This window comes from Ambystoma mexicanum, chromosome 6q (genome assembly GCF_040938575.1).
Source record: "Ambystoma mexicanum isolate Mex_15411 chromosome 6q, UKY_AmexF1_1, whole genome shotgun sequence".
Lineage (NCBI taxonomy): Eukaryota > Metazoa > Chordata > Amphibia > Caudata > Ambystomatidae > Ambystoma > Ambystoma mexicanum.
Window position 1 is genome coordinate 1,575,932,845 of NC_090937.1, and position 21,438 is coordinate 1,575,954,282.

Below are 21,438 nucleotides of genomic sequence, written 5' to 3' on the forward strand. Positions count from 1 at the left end.
TTCTTCACCTCGTGGGACCCGGAAAGCACGCCTGGTTTTACCAGGCGTGCGATCCGGGTCCCGCGATGAGAAGCTTGAAATCAGCCCTGTCGGAATGAAGGGGTCCGGTCCCGTACCGGCCCCCTTCATTCCGTCATTGCACGGGTCGTAATGAGGCCCATGGTGGCACGACTTCCCATGAATTCCCTGCAGTGCATCCCAATCTGTATGATTACGGTGGTGGTGGCAGTGGTCCTATCGCGGTACACAAAAGACGGTTATGTGGGGAAACAAGTATCGAATGGGCGGGGTTGCCCTCAATAAATAATCAAGTTTCGAAAATCCAAAAGGACGCTAGATCAGAAAATGTTCTGCCAAATGGCAACCACCCATCAGGTCATAGATTGCTTAGAGATGGGAAAAAATTCTCTCTCATTTGTGATGACTCAAGCGCCTTATGGCTGGCATGAATGGTGTGGGGGCATTGGGATTTTCATATGCTTCCTTTATTAACCCAAATGTCTCGAAATCCTTTTCATGTGAGTGGTTGTCACGGTTTAAAATGTTCACTAAAAAAGGGTGATCAGAGTAATCACAAAAATAGTTTGTTAAAAAAAAACAAAGTCACTTTGTCCGCACTCGAGGTGCTAGGAACCCATTGGATACTGGGCTGTGGTCTTTAGTATCAGAATATCCCCTCCTTGTTTTGGAGACATCATGCGATGTTGTGGAGGGGCCACAACAGGTCAGGTCGACCGGTTTTGATGGTTATATACAATTGAGAACCATCTTCTTCAGGACGTTGAATTTCTTCATATTATGGTGCAGTCACTCGCTGTCCTCGTTAGTAGGGCAGCGTGCACAGCCTGAGCAGGCTACACAGAATCCTGTATTAGGAAAAATAATGAAACAATGCAAAACAGGGCATGAGAAACCTCTAATTGCAGAGCTGCATTGCAAACTATTGCAGAACAATTGCAATCATGTCTACATAGCTATTTTGCATGGTACATGTGCTCATTAAATTAGGGAGCATGGCCACTTAGTATTGGCTCGGGTAAAAAACCACTAAAACCCTGTGCCCAACAACACCGGGGTGGCGGACGTGGTGGAGGAAGGGGTGATTCAGTGGGGGAGCGAAGGAAGGCTCCTCAGGATGGGGGATGCCATGTTTAGGGATGGATAACCAGAGGGAAAAATGAATGGATGGAAGTGCCAAGTGCATGTGCACGTGATGGAATTGGGCGGGGGTGTGATTGGCCGGTGGTCCAAAGGGCTCCTACCTGGTGTAGGGCAAAACGCGCGCTGCAGAAGCCGTGGAAAGACTTCTGAAACACGGAGAGATGCCACGGTGCTCGTACTGCAAAGAAAGGAGAGACGCTCGTTATGGAAAACCGCCTAGCAGGCAGTGTAGACTGGCTCTGCTGGTGCTGAAAGGGAATGTGGCTCTTACCGGGTGTACTAGTCAGAACGGCGTAGGCTGTGGAGTGATGCGTCAGATGCCTGCCAAACGCAAAGGAAGCGAAAAGCTAAATATGCTGCTTCCGTGTGTGACGCGTCAGAAGGGGGCGTGGCTGAATGCCCGGCGCGGACAAATGAGATCTCCAGGCTTGAGGGTGTGTGTCTGCACGCGTCACCACTGGCTGCATCAAATGGCGATCGGTTTTGCCACGGATGTGTGCAAGCGGTGGGGCTTCGGAAGGCGTATCTGGGCTCTGCTGGTGCTGGAAGGGAAAGTGGCTCTTAACAGGTGTACTAGTCAGAAAGATGGAGGCTGTGGAGTGATGCGTCGGGGGCCAGACGCGAAGGAAGCAAAAAACAAAAAGTGTTGCTTCCATGTGTTGCGTGTCAGAAGGGGGCGTGACTGGACACCCGGCACAAACCAATGGGATCTCGGGCTTGGGGGTGTGTGTGCACGCGTTACCGCTGACAGTATCCAATGGCAATCGGTGTTGCCACGGGTGTATGCAAGCGGCGGGGCCTCAACGGGCGTATCTGGGCAATGGACTGAGTCAATTGCACCAGTGTCAGGAGGTCGAGTGTAAGACAGCTGGCCTGCATGGTTGGTGCTAGCATTCAGAGCAGGGTTGCAGGGCGGGGGGTGCGGGAATGGAGGGGGGGAGGGGAGACTGGGGGGGACGGGGAAAGGGGGAACGGGGAGGAAAAGGGAACGAGAACGCACTGGCACAAGGATGTGGGGGAGGGGGTGTGTATCACCACCCCTTCTTGTGAGTCCACAACTGGGGAGATCCAGAGTGGCGAAGCATTTATCTGTGTGGTCGAAGACACCCGGGCGGGCACAAAAGGCAACATATCTAGCAAAAACAGATGTCAATATCTCAGGCAGTGCACCAACTGTTATATACTCCAGTTGGTATGCGCCAAGGCCTGAAAGTTCAATAGGAAAAGGATGCTCATAGCGCAGAAGAATATGGAGACACATAACATGTGTTGAGTTCTCAATTGACTGCACATTAATTTAACATCAAAGAGTACCACAGTTGGTGAAGTGTATGCAGCGCCAGGTGGTTTGGTGCTGCAACACTTCTGCCACTGCGTCAATTGAATGCACATCAAGTGAACATCAAGGAGTTCCTTAATTGGTGTACAAAATATATATATATATATATATATATATATATATATATATATATATATATATATATATATATATATATATATGCAGCCACAGGTGGTTTAGTGCTGCAACACTGCAAGCTCTTGCCACTGCATAGCTTCATTGAGGCCTCGATTGCATGTGTTCAGGCGGAAAATCCACTTCTGTTCTTGTGTGAACAACATGGCATGATGGTTGCCTCCCCTCTTAGGCCGATTCATCTTTTCTAGAATGGTCCATTTGAAGGATTCGGCTGTGTGGCCTTCTGCCAAGAAATGGGGGACCATTGGTGCTGTTTTTTTCTTGGTTCTGATGCATGATCTGTGTTCTATCATGCGCTTTTTTACTTCACGGGCCGTCATTCCGATGTACCTTAGATTGCATGGACACAAGTTCAAAAAGCCCTGAACAAGTACATTAAGCCCGTAAAAACAGCTACCTTAAACAAGTTCATAGAGCACTTTACAAAAGGTACTTCAAACAAGTTAATTAAGCCCTTAAGAAAAGGTACTTTAAACAAGTTCATAAAGCCCTTAAGAAAAGGTACTTTAAACATGTTCATAAAGCTCCTAGTAAAAGGTACCTTAAACAAGTTCAAAAAGCCCTAAAGAAAAGGTACTTTAAACAAGTTCACATAGCCCTTAATAGAAGGCACCTTACACAAGTTCAAAAAGCCCTAAAGAAAAGGTACTTTAAACAAGTTCACATAGCCCTTAATAGAAGGCACCTTACACAAGTTCAAAAAGCCCTAAAGAAAAGGTACTTTGAACAAGTACATAAAGCCCCTAACAAAATCTACCTCAAACAAGTTCATAAAGCACTTTACAAAAGGTACTTCAAACAAGTTAATTAAGCCCTTAACAAAAGGTACTTTAAACACGTTCATAAAGCCCCTAATAAAAGGTACCTTAAACAAGTTCCTAAAGCCCTTAAAATAAAAAGTTCCTTAAACCAGTTCATATATCAATGATCAAAAGGTACCTTAAACAAGTTCATGAAGCTCTAAACAAAAGTTAGGTTAAACAAGTTCATCAAGTCCTTAATAAAAGGTACCTTAAACAAGTTCATACATCCCTTATCAAAAGGTACCTTAAACAAGTTCATACATCCCTTATCAAAAGGTACCTTGAACCAGTTCATATTTCCCTTATCAAAAGGTACCTTAAAAAAGTGAATAAAGTCTTTAATAAAAGGTACTTTAACCAAGTTCATAATTCTCTTTAAAAAAAAGTACCTTAACCAAGTTCATAAAGCTCTTTCACTGTCAGTAACACTTAAGGAGATGTCCCTAACAAAAGGCATATTACAAAAGTCCATAACGCCTGTAACACAAGCTACCTTAAACAAGGTCTTAAAGCCCTTAATAAAAGGTACCTTAAACAAGTTCATAAAGCCCTTAACAAAAGGTACTTTAAATAAGTTCACAAACCCCTTAATAAAATTACTTTAAACAAGTTCATAAAGTCCTTAATAAAAGGTACCTTAAACAAGTTCCTAAAGCCCTTAAAATAAAAAGGTCCTTAAACCAGTTCACACATCAATAATCAAAAGGTACCTTAAAAAGATCATAAAGCCCTTAATAAAAGGTACGTTAACCACATTCATAAATCCCCCAACAAAAGGAACTTTAAACAAGTTAATAAAGCCCATAAAAAAAATTCCTTAACCAAGTTCATCAAGATCCTAACAAAAAGTACCTAAACAGGTTCATAAATCCTTTATCAAAAGGTACATTAAACCAGTTCATAAAGCCATTCCTGATGGGCACATCTGGTAATGTACAGTGAGAGATCACAAATAGAGTAGGGGCACTGCTTGGAAACATCCAGATGCCATGTCGCAGGGGCAAGGTGTGGAGCCTGACTTTATAAAGTCTGTGACATAAAAGTGCATTCATCGGAGCTCTGCCTTACAGGTCTGTGCGTGCATTCGTCACCAATGTTCCCTCAGAGCTAATGGCATGCGGCTTATTCTTGTGCACCGTCAGTGCACGCAGACACACAGCGGCCATCTTAGGTTCACAGAAATCAGCATTCACCGGCTCACTAGGCACCCCGTTGCTACATCTGCTGGCTCTGTTTCCAATTCAGGGTTGGAACCTGGTAAAATACAAACGCCCTCCACGTTTTCGTGGAAGAAAGGTTACGTAGTACTCTCTCTGTTTAGGTTCGTTTTGCCAGTCGTCCGAAATGGCAGACCCAGGGTGGGGAAAGGCCGGTACCCCACCCCGCCTGGTTCCACCCTAGTGACCAAGTTGTGCCCCCAGCCTCCACCTGGTGCCTTATTACCCCCACCATCCCACCCATTCCGGGCACCAAAAACTGCCTCAGCTACTGTGCCTAATCTCTGGAAAGGCCACCACAATTACCATCCCAATCCATAAAGGGCCATAATGGCAGGGAGTGGACCATGTCTAATCCCAGCCTGTTTTTCCAGATTGCTGTTGCTGCTAGGCTAGGACAGACAAATCGTTAACCATACATTGGTCATTTCATGTAAAGTCTGCGCAGGTGCAAAAAAAACTGGGCATTTTCCATTGGATGTTTTTTCTGCTTACACAATAGGCACTGCAGCAACACACATGGTGGTTCATTCAATATAAAATTGCAATTGTTACACGTAAAAAAGTGGATTTGCACGTGTTTGCATCTTGCATAAAACAAAATGAAACAAGGTTTGCGTACAGCTATAACGTGTTGCGGATGTTTTCACATGATGCATAATAAATAACAGAGCACACAGATCTTCCGCATTTCCCTTGTATATGAAATGAAGGCCAGAACACATACGTATTTCTCCATGACTGGCGAGATAGCTCAGCAGGTTCAGCTTTCGTTTGACACGTGGGATCTGCAGGCTACAGGTTTGAAGAGCGGCAAAGGCCAACTCAGATGTTGATCCTCCCGATGAGTGTTAACTCCCATTGGGTTATAATAATCATGCATAAGCACTGTACATGCATAATGCTCTGATGATAGCATTATATCAGTGGCACATTAGTATCAAAGATAGGACAATCTTTCAACAAAAATGATTTCTCTCCATTGTTATCAAGTGCACTACCACCTCTAAATCAATGTGCCCTCCTTCAGCCCACCTGCGCAATGTGAATTGGTGAAGGGCCTGTTCACTCCATTCACTAGCACTCAAGCAGCGATGTTTGTACTAAATACATTTACTTTATGTCTTCTGCCATTGCTAATTTAGTGAATCATGAATCAGTCACTCCTCAGTCTCCCTGTGCTAGCGGACAATAACCACCAAACATAAAAGGCGAAATGTGCATGTCTAAGAGACGAGGGCCGAGATCCTGACATCTTTTACGAATTAAAAAAAGGGAAATAAAGATTATGATTATGTAATATCTCATAAGAAACAAGAATTATTGGTAGCTATTACAAACACACAAAAAATATTGACGATCAACGGTCACTGAAGAAAATTGAGGATGAGACATAAGAACTGGTTTAGGCTACACAAGGGATCCATTACTTCAGTGCAACGGCAAACCATGTGTACAGCGCTTAGGAATTCAGATTTGCGTACACTTGGGCATATTTACCACGGAAATAATGATCTTAAATTGGGCAACTGTGAAATCAGCCCTATTTCTAATGAAATATGGAAATATGGAAAATATACATTCTGACCATGTATTATATCCACAAAGTGCCTGATCTGGAAAGTAATTACCAGGAGATCCAGGACACAGGGTCCTTCACTTTTCTGTGGAGGACATTGAGGATACTATATTGAGGCTGACAGTCTGCCAAATGTAGTATATAAGAAAAATCCAAAGATCTGGTCACAAATTCTGTTTGTCATCTTTAAGGAAATTGTGGAATCCGGATTGGTCCCTATGAGCTGAAAGTGTTGGATGCTAGTCCCAATCTACAAGAAGGGCTCGCTCGAATCTCCATCAAATTACCGACTATTAGCTATGATCAACTCAAGCACCAATATAGTTGCACAGTTGCTTTTAAGGCTCATAAATTAATGGTTGGAGAAGGATAATATTCTTAAATGTCAACAAACTAGTTTAAGGAAGGGTTGTAGTAGTTTATCCAACCGATGGACTTTCATTTATTTTATTCGAATTACTTTGGCATGAAACAGTAAATCAGTATATACATGTTTTATTGATTTTACCAAAGCTTTTGATACAGTTATTCGTCAGGTGCTATGGGGAAAAAATGAATGATTGGGGCCTTCATCCACCAATTTTGTACTTTTTCAAAGCTCCTCACTCAGATTCTGCGGCTCAAATTAGAATAAATCAGGAGGTCAACGATAGTGAGTCTTATCAGGTGAATCACAGGCTGAAACAAGTCTGCACTCTAGCCCCTACAGTTTTTAATATCTATATAGCCGATTTAGACAGAAAGCAGCAGTTTGGTATAGAAACTACAGAATGTCTAAACTTGCAGAGAAGTTGACGTTTAAGCATTATGCACTCTAAGGCTTTCCTATTGATCCCCCGTGTGTCTACATTAAGAATTTGAACGACGGCAAGGTCAGAGGTTTTATACAGTGTCGGAACATTTATGTAGATTATGTAAGACATGTATCTTCTTGATTGATATTTATGTAAAAGTTTATGCCAGATTATTTTTTGATTTGTGATTTATACATACAGATACATTTTGGGCTCTGATATACACGGTAGAAAATGTAGTTATGAATTTTACAATTTTTTATATTTAGCATAACATATCTATGATGTTGTCGATGTGATGATAATTTCTTTAATCAATTGTTTATACTTTGTATAAACGTGCACATTTTAATGTTATCTTAATGTGATTTTATTAATGTATGAAATTACTTTGTATCTTCTGTATTGATATTTCTGTGTTATAAGGTTATATTTAATCAATAAAACACAAAAGTATTTTTGTTTTTAAAATTGGCTTCTGAGTGCTAAGGGATTCGTTCACTTCTGACACAGTTGTCTTCTGAATGCTAAGTGATTTGTTCACTTCCGACACAGGGGCGTGTGTGTTCGTCCTGAGTTCCAATAAGAAATCATTAAGTTAACACCAAGAGCAGGTAATTTCTTCAATGAAACCATTATCTTTGCTGTGTTCTATAAGCTGCTGATCAAAGATTAAACCTGTGCTGACCAACACAGCCTATCCTCCCACCCTTTGAGATTCAGTAAAATGAGTACAGTGCAGTTGGATAACAAGAGTGGTGTATACTGTGGGGCAACTCCCAATGATCAGGCCAAGAAAATACAACCCGCTTGGGAAAAAGTCGTGGTGCACCCGCTTTTGTGAAAGACTAGAGTTTTATTTTGCACACTAAAGAAAAAGGTGACAGGGTATTATAATTCCACTGCCACTGAGCTCTCTGACGTCTTTCGCACAAGATTTTGGTTTAAAACAGGCAAATTGTAACTCATGATGTAATCGATATACAGTGTTAAACCCCCACTCTCATTGCTGCTGCCTATTTACATGCTAATGATTAGATATTGCCCATTCTCCAATTGGTTCCGCTGTCTGATCACTCATCTTCACCACACGTGAGTAACATCTGTGTTCATCATGGAAGGCTGCAAAGCAATTGGTTAACATCAACTCGCACCACCCTACCTTTTATCTTAACCATTCTGGGGATGCTAATGTCTTAAATCTTGGTTCATGTTTTGGCATCCAGAAACCTCGTTCTCAGGAATACAACCTTGGTGCTGGGCCGCAGCCCTTCACTTCTTTGGCAACACACATTCCAACCTAATTAGTTGAAAGACCTTCACTGATGTGGGGGCCTGTGTGTGCCCTTTGCTGTGCCTGGGAATTGGTATGCAATGTTGAGACGAGAAAAGAGGCAGCATTGTTCTGTGTTGTCTATGAAAACAGGCCTGCAATGATTCAGGCCCACTCGTAAATGCAATGTTAGTTTGTGCTATGATTGTAATTTGTCTAAGGATACTATAGTCTACATAATTGAATCGTGACATTGCTTAATAAACATTTTCACTTTTATGGTTTTCCTATTCTCACTTATTGTCCCTCCCATAAAACAGACCCCGCCCCATACACCGTCCCATATTCATTTCCATAATCTAATGTATTTTTCGCAATCTAAATCGTCTAGGAGGAGCGGTGGTCTGAACATGCATCCCAACATTCCACCCTTTAGTTAATCCTTCAGTAATTAACTTATCTTTTCTCTTTGTCGATCTGCTTCATCCTTGGGAACCCATTCGCTACATACATGAATAAGCTACCTCCATCTTGCGCATACTTTTCTGGAGTACATGTGAGATATTACAATCCCCATTACCCGCTGGATCCACCCAGTGATCAGTGTAGTTCTCAGGCTCTGGTGGGGGTGATATTAGTGTTTGTGGGCAGTGGAGAGGCTGTTCAACCCTGACCTTGCATGGTTTATTAAAACCCTCCGTTTGGGTCTGCCCCATTTGTGGCTGGAGAGCCACTCTTGCCCCAATAGTGACCATCATTTTTGCACTGCTCAGGTTACACTTGGCACAGCATCGAAGCATCAGCTGGCATGTGCCAAGCACCACCAACAAGAACACCACGATCGAAACTAGCAACTTCACCAGTTCCCCAAGCCAGGACGGTGCCCATGAGAACATGTGTTGAACTAATCTTCAGGCTGCACTCCTGCTTCACTTTCCATTAGACTTGTTTAAATGCATTATGATATGCAGATAATCCTATACATTGGGAGTTAAAGTCACCCCCCACAATAGTATCATAGTTGGAATAAAAGCTTGATCAAAGCAACAGTGTAAATCATTGAGGATCTCCAATAGTTTGTATTTCAAGGGATTACAGTACAAATTGATGACTAGAAGTACTTTTGTATCGTGTTTATTCAAGCACAAGAATACCGCTAAAACATGAATTGATGAGTACACCAAAGTTATATTGCATGCAACAGAATTGTTAACTGCAATTGCTAGGCCACCATAGGGCCTACCTTCCACACGTTTAGTGGCAGGAGAACAATATGAGTGATAATCAGAGATAACTAATAGATCCATTTTCATTGTTTCTTGAAGCATAAAAATTGATGGTAGTTTATCAAGAGTGGAGAGCCAAATCGGATTATTACTGAAACTGCACGTATTCCATGACAGCACAGTAAGTACCGTCTTCACGTTGGCTTATGATGTAGATAAGTTAGGTTTTGCCGCAAATATTGTTTTTAATAGCGGCTCTATCCATGCCATTTCACTATTAGTGCGAGCAATCGTCAGTAGTTGAGATATACAAAATTTTTCATTTATTGCACTATTTACCATGCCACCATTCGTTTTTTGCTCGGAAAGTTCAGATCTCTGATTATCAAGTAAAAACTCTCCTGCCAGCTTTTCATCATTGAAAGTAAATAATGAGAATCCCATTTCAAATAGCTCCTTTCTATAAGACCATATAAATTTCAATACATGTTCGGAGAACAATGTCATGCGGTAATTATTAGTTGGAGCCAGATTAATATGATCAATATCACTAGACGCTATAATTCTCAGCGGTGGAATTGCATAAAAAAGATCCAGGAGATATTTGTATTTGTATATTTGTATTTATTTATTTGTATTGTGCACCTTGCCCGGAGGCTTGCGGGCGCATGTTTAGTAGGCAGTTACAAGTTGCAGAGGAGAAGTTACAGGTTCCAGGAGAAGAGGTTAACAGTTACATAGGTAGTGATACAGTATAACATGAACGGTGAAAATGACAATGATACAGTATAACATAACGGGTGAAAATGACATAGATAATAACAACAAAGTAGCAGTACCCAAGGTTACAGTAGAAGGGTACGCGCTGTGAGCAGTTACAAATTTACAGGATGTCTTGTTCCCGTAACCAAAGTTTAGCTTTGGTTTTGAATACGTGGCAAAGCGGAATGTTCCTTAGTGCATTGGGGAGTGAGTTCCAGAGCTTGGCAGCAAGGACCGGAAAACTTGACCCTCCTGCCGAGCGTAATTTGAAGCTGGGGATGTCCAAAGTGTGCGCCTGGGCAGCTCTCAAGGGTCTGGTGGCTGTGTGATGCGAGAAACGTGATATTAAGTAGGCTGGAGCTGCATTGTTCTGTGCCTTGTGTGTGAGCACAAGTGATTTGAGTGATATGCGGTGCAAGATAGGTGACCACTGGATGTTGCGTCTGATAGTGGCTATATGATTCCGTCTAGGTATGTTGAATGCTGCCCTAATGGCGTTGTTTTGTGTGACCTGTAGTTTGTCCAGATTTCTTTGGCTCGTCCCAAGGTATAGGGCATTGCAATAGTCTATTTTGGATAAGATGAGGGTTCTCGCGAGGGTCAGACAATTGTCTGGAGTCAGGAATGGCCTGCAGGCTGTAATCAATTTGCAGGTGTAGGACGATACAGAGACAACTGCATTGGTTTGTCGTGTGAGGGACAGGGTAGAATCAAGGTAGATTCCTAGAGTTTTGGTGACATTGGCCACTTTGATGTCAATCCCGTCGATAGTGAAGGAATTGTAGTTGGCGTCAAGTTTCGCGAGTTTAGTTTGGGAGCCCAGGATGATTAACTCTGTTTTTTCGTCGTTAAGGCAGAGCCCATGATTGGCCATCCAGGCCTGGATGACGGAGTAGACCGTATTAAGTGATTTTGAATCGGTTACAAAATCACCAGTGATAGGGATGAGTATCTGGGTGTCATCCGCATAATTAGTGTAGGAGACACCCAGATAATCAAGGATATCAAAGAGTGGTTTAGTAAACACATTGTAAAGGGTGGGAGATACACAGGATCCTTGTGGGACTCCACAGGGGACGTGGGAGGGGTCAGCCGCTGCTAGTGGAGAGAAGACCCTCATGGTTCTGTTGGCAAGGAATGAACTGATCCAAGAAGTGGCTGCTTCCGAGAAGTGGGCGGCGATTTTGAGATGATGACAGAGAATTTGGTGGTCAACCAGGTCGAAGGCAGCTGAGAGATCAAGGAGGAGCAGGAGTGCCAATTTGCCCTTGTCTTTCAGGTCCTCGATTTGGGTTTTCAGGTCCAGTAAAGCTGTCTCAGTGCCATGCCTGGGACGGAAACCAGATTGTCTCAGCCCTAGTAGATTGTTGCGTTCGAGATACTCCTGGATTTGGAGATAGGCTGCGCGGTCAAGGATTTTAAGCAGGAAAGGCACAGTGGTGATGGGCCTGTAGTTTGAAGGGTTGCTGGGGTCAAGATTGGCTTTTTTAATTAATGGTATGACCCAGGCATCCTTAAGGTTGTCAGGTACGGTGCTTGATTCAAAGGAGGCATTTATGAAGGAGGTAATAAATGGGGCGAGCTTGGGTGCGGCTTCCTTAATGATGACAGCGGGGCATGCATCACCTTGGCAATTGGAAGGTTTTAGTTTAGATATAATGATTTCTACTTCCTTGATGGAGAGGGGAGAGAAGCTGAATGGTTTGAAGTTGTGATTGAGTGCTTGTATTTTATAATTCAGGGTGGTGCTCGTTGAACTTGAGAGGTCGTTTTTTTTTGCTTTGATTTTAGTTTGGAGAGTGGTGATTTTGTCTAGTAAAGCATTTTGGATGTTTGTACACCAATCAGTGTCAGGGGTACACTTATTGAGAGGAGCGATAGGGGACTTCAGTTCCTTAAGTATCTTAAACAGTTCCTTAGTGTTAGAGCGGGCTTGGGTGATTCTTTTGTTATAAGCTTCCTTTTTGGCAGCAAGGATGGCTTCTTTATAGGCCAGGGTGGCTAGCGTAAGATTATTTTTGTTGGCCAGGGAGGGGATACTTTTCCATGAGGCCTCTGCTTTTCTTTTTTCTTTGCGTAGGTCACGTAGTTGCGGAGTGAACCAAGAGTTCAAGTGGGTCCGTGGTTTTTGTTTACGCAGTTTGATAGGGGCGATAGTATTAAGGGCTTTTAGCATAACACGATTATAAGTGTCTACTAATGCTGTGGGGTCAGTGCAGGACTCTGAAGCTGCGTGCAATAATGGGAGGATGAGTGGTAAGAGTTTCTCAACAGTGATGTCTTTTTTATTCCGTGTGCGCGTGGGCGGTGCGAGGTTTTGTGTGTCCTCAGGAGGGCTAGTGTTAATAGAGAACGAAATAAGATGGTGGTCAGACCAAGCGCAGGGGGAAACAGTAATATCATTAAGGGCACAGTTCATGTCGGCAATCCAGTCAAGAGTACGACCTTTGATGTGGGTGGGCTCTGTGACATGTTGTGTGAAGCCGAAATCAGTCAGGACATTTGCAAGATCTGAGGCTTTGGTGTCATTCTTGTCCAAGTAACCCAGGTTGAAGTCACCCAGGATGATGATTTGGGAACTAGGCTTCGCACTGGATGCTAGAATAGAGGAGATATCTTCAACGAAGGTAGATGTGGGTCCAGGAGGCCTGTAAATTAGGTGAACAGTGGCTGTGTGATTGGGCGAGATAGATAGTTTGAGAGAAAGCGATTCAGCTGAGTGTAACTGAAGGCTGTCCGCAATTCTGATGTTAAGCGTATTCTTGAATATGACGGCTAAGCCGCCGCCCTTAGTTTGGTTGGTATCTCTGTCGCACCTGATTATGGTGTAGTTGTCAGGGATAGCGAGTGTCAGAGAGGGTCCAGAGGCTGCGTGCAGCCAAGTTTCCGTGACTGCAAGTAGGTCCAGGTTGTCTGATATCATCTATTGATTCATGCCCCACCTAAAATGTCCTGCTTTCCTTCCAACCCTAACATGTTAATGCATTTTTTACTATTAACATTAGCAATGCCAGACCGAACATCATCAACTTTGCCGTACGCAGCCTGTGAACTGCCTGTAGAAACGTTGGCAGAGTCATTTGCCCCAAACATAGGATCATCTAGATTCAAAATACTTTTCAAATTGGTTAAAGTTTCATTAGGTGGTCTATCAGCAGATTCTGATGACTTAGGCTGGTTACCCAATGGAAGATTTGCAAGAGGTGAACAAGTTGAGTTATGCTGGGCTATAGTTGCGCACCCTAAAGCTTGTATATTTAAAAGCTGTTTCATTATCTCAAGTGGTGGAATCCTAGCTTTTAAAGCATTAAGCATAGAATCATACACATTGGATACATCAGTATTCGTACTCTGCAATGATTGATTAGATATTTCGTGTACGACACAGACAGGACCATTCAATTCACCTTGGTTCTGAAAAGGAACATTTCCATTGGATGAATCATTGGGTAAAATAGTGAGCTTACCTCTCCCATTTAAAGTAATGGGTGCATTGGTAGTATTCGTAACTGAAACTGTATCAGGTTTTTTCAATAAAGATTCAGAATACAGTAACAGAACCATTTTAGGTGGTACAACAGAGGGCGATTTAGTTCCTTTACTTGGGTCTGTAGTTAGTGTAGGAGATAATGTAGATCTATTAGAGGTATGTTTCCTTCCAGCACTCTGAAAATAGTTTGGAATTATTTTTTGAACTTTCAATACTTCGCCTTCGTCTTCAATCACCTTGTCGGAGCCGATTTTTACATTGTGCATGGCTGAACAATTTGCATGATCTGAGTGCACTTCAGCCGTAACCATTTTTATGTGACAGCAATGATTTAACGGTAAATTAACTTCTTTTAACCTCGCCTCCTTCCCATGGTTAGCTCCAAGATGTGATTGACACACCACAGAAAGCTGTGCTACATCAATTACATCTTCCCCGCAACTATCTGAGATCACATAAGTTTATTTTTTTTGATTTTTTGATTTTTTCGTTGGCAGATCTTCGTTTTTTTCAGCGCGTTTCACGGAGCATTTTTGATTTTTGTGAAATCTTCTAAAAGAATAGCCTATATAGTCACTTTCACAGTCAACAGATCCTGCGTCCTGTTTTTGTTCGTACATAAGTTTGATTAAGACTGATGGATTGTCAGCAGGTAACTCCCTTTTTTCTGGCATGATATTGGGGGTTGGTGTCCCAAGTTTGTTCCTAAGTTCGACTAAGGAGAAATTGATGGTACCTAGCTCACATCGCAGCAAATCAAATTCTTTAGAAGGTTGATTTACAGGGCTCTGTGTGTTAGCAAAATAAGATTCTGTAGATTGAGTACTCTGTTCGGGTGAGATCGTAACTTTGGCCTCATGGGGAATCTTAACACCTATATTGAGCCCCTCTAGTGCACAAATAAATCCTTCCATCCTTGTGACTTTGGATGCGATATCACTCATGGTATGTTTTATATCCCTCAATTCCAAATGAGTGACATCGTGACCTTTGTCTAACAAATCCAGTATTCTTATTATCACTGGAAAAGTAAAAGATTCTTGGTCTTTAGGAGTAAGAGGCAAACTGGGTTCACTACCATTATTCTCTGAATAGGGGACACCAAGATCGGGACTTAATGGAAGTTCTGATTCAGAAACATTACCTATCACTGTGTTATTTGCAATTAGAATAGGCAGATGAGGACTAGACGATATGTAAACATCATTGCTGTATACATTATCTTGCAAGTCTCGATTTCTAGGTATGAGTGGAGTCAACAGGCCGATAGATAACCTAATGCGGGAATCCAGGCCAGCGAATGCTTTGATATCAAAATCACTATTAAGCGAGTTCATTTCATTTGCAGAACATGGAGACACGACAGTTGAAGCATTAGGTTCTACATTTGGGTCAGCTACATGACTTGTCTTGGCAAAATCAACACTACTTGAGGAGGGTACTGCGCTATTAATGGTCTGATCATTAAGACTAGTAGGCATCACCATACCAGAGCACTTTCCACTTCTCAGACCACTCGCCATCTTGTATAATGTTTAGATATATGTCAAGACAATCAAACACAGGTTAGACCTCTCAGTGATTAATTTTCAGTGCATTCACAAAAAAGCATATAGCTTACAATGACAGGTCCTACCTTAGATTGAATCAATGTTTTCAGCATGCAGGGACGTGCAAACCAAAAATAAGATTTAAATTGTATCCAAGTTCGCCCACCCGCCCAGCCGAACAGACAAACAGCCTGCTACACTTCCAGGCACTTACGGTGCGCATGCGGTGCGCATGTACTGGTATTTTCAAAGAAAGAAGTGCCAATCCCAAAGAGAAGGGGGCGGGGCTACCAGCAGCGCTGAGGATTGTGGCTGAAAAAAGAGGTAGGTAATGAATGGAACAGGAAAGTGACTGGCAGCACAAACACAAACTCCCAGTCACTACCTCCCATGAAAAGTACAAAATTCGAGGATCAAACAAAGCAATTTACTTCATGCAGTTCAGAGAATGCACGTTGCAAGTAGCAGGCACTTCCTCTTGCCGACGGCTCTCGCTGTAAAGACGCAGTAAAGTCAACAAAACCAAAGTCGAAAAGGGACCAGCAGCGGATCCAGCCAAACAGCCTGCTACACTTCCAGGCACTTTCCATTCCTGTATTCAACTTGTGCAAGACCCTTATGATATGCATCAAGGACCCGTTCTCTGTGTCATTTGGGGATGTTTATGTGCAACATGACAACCCGATCTTCTTGCACACGCCCCCTTCCATGCCTGTCAGGAGATCTAGAACGTATCTATTTTGAAGCGGCATCACTCGGATCACCCTCAGTTAACTTTTGATAGCATTAAGGCCTTATTCGCTGTCATTCGGCAACTGGATCATTTGGCATTCGCTGCAGCCTGGATTTCTAGGGTCACAGGGGAGGCAACAAATTCCTTTGTTTAGTGAACCGCCAATACTTATCTGGGTTTGCCTTAAGCAGTTTTGGCGATTCTTCGGACCAATAGTTCGATCTCTTTCTTCTCAACTTCATGACCGCCTGTTCTTTTTCACCTGGGGGCTGGATAGGTGGTAAAATTGACTGTAACATCTCTCGTTCGGATGCCAGTGACAAGTGTACTTCTGGCACCACCAGGATAGCTGAGTGCAGGGTTGCCAATGCACAGGTGCCTCACCAAAAGGATAAATGTCATGACCCGTAACCCTGGCCTTCACTGGCAAGTCAGCCTTCCAGTTAGGGCCAGGTCAAAGGCCTTAAAACCTCATCAAAGACTCTCTTGGAGTCAGTGCTGGCGAAATTTGGAGCCAGGCTCATAACCATCATGAAGCCCAACATTATAATAGGACTATTTGACCTGGACTACTTTACCTGAGACTATTTAAACCACACCCAAACAGCAGAACTAGTTTTGTGTTATTCTGCTGTGGGCAGCGTAATGTTCACCGTGTCCAGTTCTTGATGCCAACTTACCTGAAACCAAGGACCTGCAGAGTGAGAAAGAACACTACGAAACTTACCTGGAATAGTATCCTGTCTTCAATCCATCGCCGACTTCAGTTCCACTCACCTGAAGTAACTTGGTCGCTGTTCGCCCCCCACATCTATGCGCCCCTGCCACGAGGAGCAGGATGGAGAATCCACCTTTTACAATATTAAGGTGAGGAGAAGGCCCAAGGGGGAGGAACGAGTTGAGGCCAAGGGAGGTGGGAAACCATAAAGACAATCTGGTATTGAATCCAGCTCTCCTATATTGCAGACCCATCTTTAACCAGAGGCCTTACCAAGGGACCGGGAGAGGATTCGAGAGTGCAAATCCTCCAACCAGGGCTGGGTGGCATCCCTGTGGATACCAGGTGAGCGTAAAAATAAAAGGTGCAGGTATGCTTGATGACCGCATACCCTCTACAGATCCATCAATGCTGCTGTTCCTTTTGCAATGTCTGGAATGGGCAGTGTCTTATTGCACTTAGTGTTAGTGCCTACTGAAACAGTTCCATGCCCTCGAAAGCAAAACTGGTATTCATCACGCGCTTGCACTTGTACTGATGTTTCACATGCTTCAATCCATGTCACTTCTTATTGATGTTCTCCCATTTGTTCGATATAAACAATACTCCATTAATTTCAAAATAGGACTGGCTTGCATTGGAGACATTGTTGTCCTTTGCACATTTCTCTTCATCTATGTCTATTAGTTCAACTTATACTTTATGGCCCTGGAACAGACTTCAAACCTGACACAGCACTGAGTGCTCCAAACACTGAGCCTCTAAGGACAATATCTTCTGAGGTACTAACATTTTGGGTGCTCCCGAGGCATGGGGGATGAAGGAGCAAACATAACAACTCCCTTTCTACCTGTTTCCCCACTGAGTTCTGCAATACCTTTACTTTCACACCAAGGGCAGTAGAATATACCATAGTGTACGGGCCATTATAACTGTGCTGACTCCACCTTCTCACAAAATTCTTGATATTCACATTGCCATTTGGAAACAATTGTAATGGTGGCGAGCTCACAGATTCCGGTGCAGCGCTGTTATCAGTGTCTTCTGACCTCCGTAGAGCAATCTGTTGAGAAAGGTATTTAATACACTTGGTTAACTAAGTCAAATACAAATGCAATTCATCCCTCAGAGTAGACACAGCCCTGTGAGCATCTGACGAACCCTGCACAGGAGTTAGAGACGTGTGCATATGTTTTCCCTTCACAATCTCATGAGGGGAGAGGTGATGATCCTTACAGGGCTGAGTCCTTAAACTGAACAAAGCCAAGGGGAGACAATGCACCCAATTCCTTTTCAGTGGCGCACGCAGTGTTGTTTTGAGCAGACAGTACATCCTCTTCATAACCCTGTTGGCTCAGGGTGCTAAATAGAACACAACTTGTGTTTTATTCCTAAAAGATCTGCAATCTCCTTAAGCAGCTCATTGAAGAACTGGGTGCTGTCATCGCTTCCTCCCCATTGGTGAAATACTTCTCTCACCAAAGATCTGGGGGCTGATTTGGCATAAGGATGTGTACAAAGACCAGCCTCAATCCAATGGGAGAAAGGACAACAACTATCAAGTACTGAAGAGAGTTACATCTCTCTCCCATATCAGCATAATCTACATGTAAATCACCAAATGGGCCAATAGGGCATGGCTGTCCCATGGGGACAATAGGGCTGGGACCCGTGACCCAAAACCCCACTGGCATGGTCACATGCCAGGTAGGGTTAGGACTCAGGGTTCACTTGGGGCCCCAGGGGCCTTGAATTATCATTGTGTACTCTCCTGGAGTCAGTCCTGGCGCCTTTGGCGCCAGGCTCTTATTCAGATTGGAACATTTCCTTGAAGGGACTACTTTTTCTGTGAAGGCCTGCAGCCAACATGGAGGCACCCACACAGTCTAGTTCCTAAGAACCAGACTGTGTGGTGCAGTGTTTTAGGGTTTGGTAGCCCGGACTACTTTACCTGGACTACTTTACAGAGGGCTATATAAACCACACCCAAGCTAAAGAATTTGCTTCGCGTTATTCTGCAGCCAGCAGCGTGACGCTCATCCTGTTCAGAGACCAGCACCAGGCGATCCTTGATCAGCGGACCTGCAGAAGAGACAAAAGAACATCATTAGCAGTCTCTGCTTACCTGCAACTCTCCATCCATCGACTCCTGCTGCTCGCGGTCTTCCATCCAGTTGGCAGCATCATCAGGACACCACGCACGCACCAGAACGAAGCACCTAGAGGGAGAGAGAAAGAAGGACAACGTTAAACAGGTTACTGACGGCATTCACGGCAGTAATCACGAAATCCTCACCTGGCTGGGCATTTCTCGGCCGGTTCCGCTCCGGAAATCTTCATATGCCCAGAAAGACCATCGCGACCTGAAATGGAATAAAGAATACAGGTTAGCAGAAAAGACATTACCGCGCCGCACTTCGCGCTTAACCTACCATCCATCATACGCTCCTGCGTCCATCATCCTGGCAGGAGCCTGGTCCAAGCAGTGCACCCATCGAACCTCCATGCACCTAAGGGGGAATAAATAAAGAAAAGACATTAATAGCAAGAAAAGAAAGCAAGGACATTTTAAGACTGCTGTAACCAGACTTCCCTCCTTAAAGACACTTGAAGGGGTTAGCACCAGTGAAGTTAACTCGGTCGCTCCAACCCACAGAAAACTACGCGCCCCTACACAGAAAGTAGGACGGAGAGCACGCCAGACATCACAACAAGGTGAGGAGTGGGCCTCAGGTCGAGTCCAGGGGGGCTAGTGGGAGGAAACGAAATCTGTTCCTAAGTCCAGTCCTCCTGTGTTTTCAGGCCCGACCACCATAGAAGGCATCGTCCGGAACCGGGAAGGGTCCAGGGTGAATCCGGTAACCAGGGCATATGGGCGTCCCTGTGGATACCAGGTGAGCGTAACAATGGCAAAGTGCCTTTTAAAGTTTTCAAAGTGTGGCTGGCACACCACACAACCGGATGTAAACAAAGATAACAATTCCTGAATATTAGGCACATAGCAATCTTCCTGAATATCTGTTGCAATATGTTGGTTAGATATGTGGGTGGGGCTGTGGAGCTGGTCAAAGGCCACCAACGCCTGAGCTTGAGGCATCACAACCGTCCCGATACTCATTTTACTCCACAACCAGTCAGTTGAGGATTGTGCACACCTTCTCTTTTGCCACACTAACTTTTCATTTTGTGGGGCCTGGCCTTGTATCTCAATAATTTATGTAACAGGGAGGGCCATGTATGGCACCTGCAACTGGAGCTGCATGTTCACAAATTCTGGATGCTCAGGTATCTCTGGGACTGGCAAATAAGCGCCCTGTTTTGCTGAGGTGTCTGCCACTTCATTCTCGAGGGAGACAAAGTCTATGCCGCTTCTAAGTGTGTTGCACCTTACTATTGTGGCAAGCATAGGTTGTGTAAGATAAACTTCTCCTTCATCAAGGGTGTAGTCACGGGCCTTGGGAATGCCATCCTCTGGGCGTTGATAGGGGTGACAGAGTCATAGACCTCATCAGCGTCAGTAATGGGTTCAATCAAAAATGTAGCTCGATACACTGTCTTGCAACTGACAATATGAATAGGCGGGCTTGATTGTATTACTTCATATGCAGAAGCCCTTTCCATGGTCAAAGTGGATATGGCTCTCTCTACTATTGCAAAAACGGCATGTTCCAAATACATTATGGAGAAACCCATGACAATAGTCCCAGACTTCTCACTAGTGAAGTCAGCAGCAGCCAACGCTTGTTCACACGACAACTGTCATTGCACAACAGAATCTTACATGCCACTGTAATAGGCCAGAGCTTTATGCCCCATTATGCTGTGTTGTGTCAGTACAGCAGTCCTCATTTGACCATCAGAATGTGAAAAGAGATAACATTCTTGTGTGTAATTAGGGGTAGCCAATACTGGGGTGATAGAAATAACATCTTTAAGCTCCTGAAAGTTAGTGAACATCTCATCAGTCCAAATAATTGTATTTTGTGTACGCTGTGCTTCCTTGAAGGCCTGAAGCAATGGTTTGGTGTATAATGTGTAATCAGAAATCCATGCTCTACAATAATTACAAAGGCCCAGCAATGTCTGCATGTCCTTCACTGTCACTAGCTGGGGTGTGGCACGCACTTCTGCTGCTTTCTCGGGGGTTACTCTTTTGCCATTCATTAAAATCAACTGTCCCAAATACAACACTTCCTGCTGACAATATTGCAACTTTGTTCGATCCACCTTGTACCCTTTGTCAGCCAACAATTGTAACACCTCTATAGAGTCTTTCCTGCATCGGTACTTAGTGTTGCTACACACCAATAAGTCATTCACATATTGGATTATGGTACTGGGAACAGAAATATTACCTAAATCTTCATGTAGAGCCCTAATAAAAATACTATGGGACTCACAGTGCCCTTGAGGAAGCCTAGTATGTTGGAATCGCTCCTGATAAACATAAACACAGTGAGATACTGCATTTATTCTCCAAATAGCGCCGTTCTGTTTCTTCACCGCATAGGTAGCCGTGTTACATGGTGAATTATTAGGTACTATAATACACTGATGTAAAAGGGCCATAATGGTGTCATAAATCCCCCCATTCCTCCATTTGCCTTCGACAGGGGCTACTGTTATGCTCATGGCAACACAGCACCAGGTTTCAA

At 43.7% G+C, this 21,438-nt stretch overlaps 1 long non-coding RNA gene across 1 annotated transcript in view; it reads right to left on the minus strand.

Moving 5' to 3' along the window:
* Positions 1 to 536: 536 nt before the first annotated feature.
* The window catches only part of LOC138515652 (uncharacterized), a 216,313-nt gene continuing 195,411 nt past the window's right edge, over positions 537 to 21,438 (minus strand). Inside the window, exon 3 of the long non-coding RNA XR_011282137.1 lies at positions 537 to 866. This is a non-coding gene — a long non-coding RNA (uncharacterized lncRNA). The remainder of the gene's footprint in view (positions 867 to 21,438) is intronic.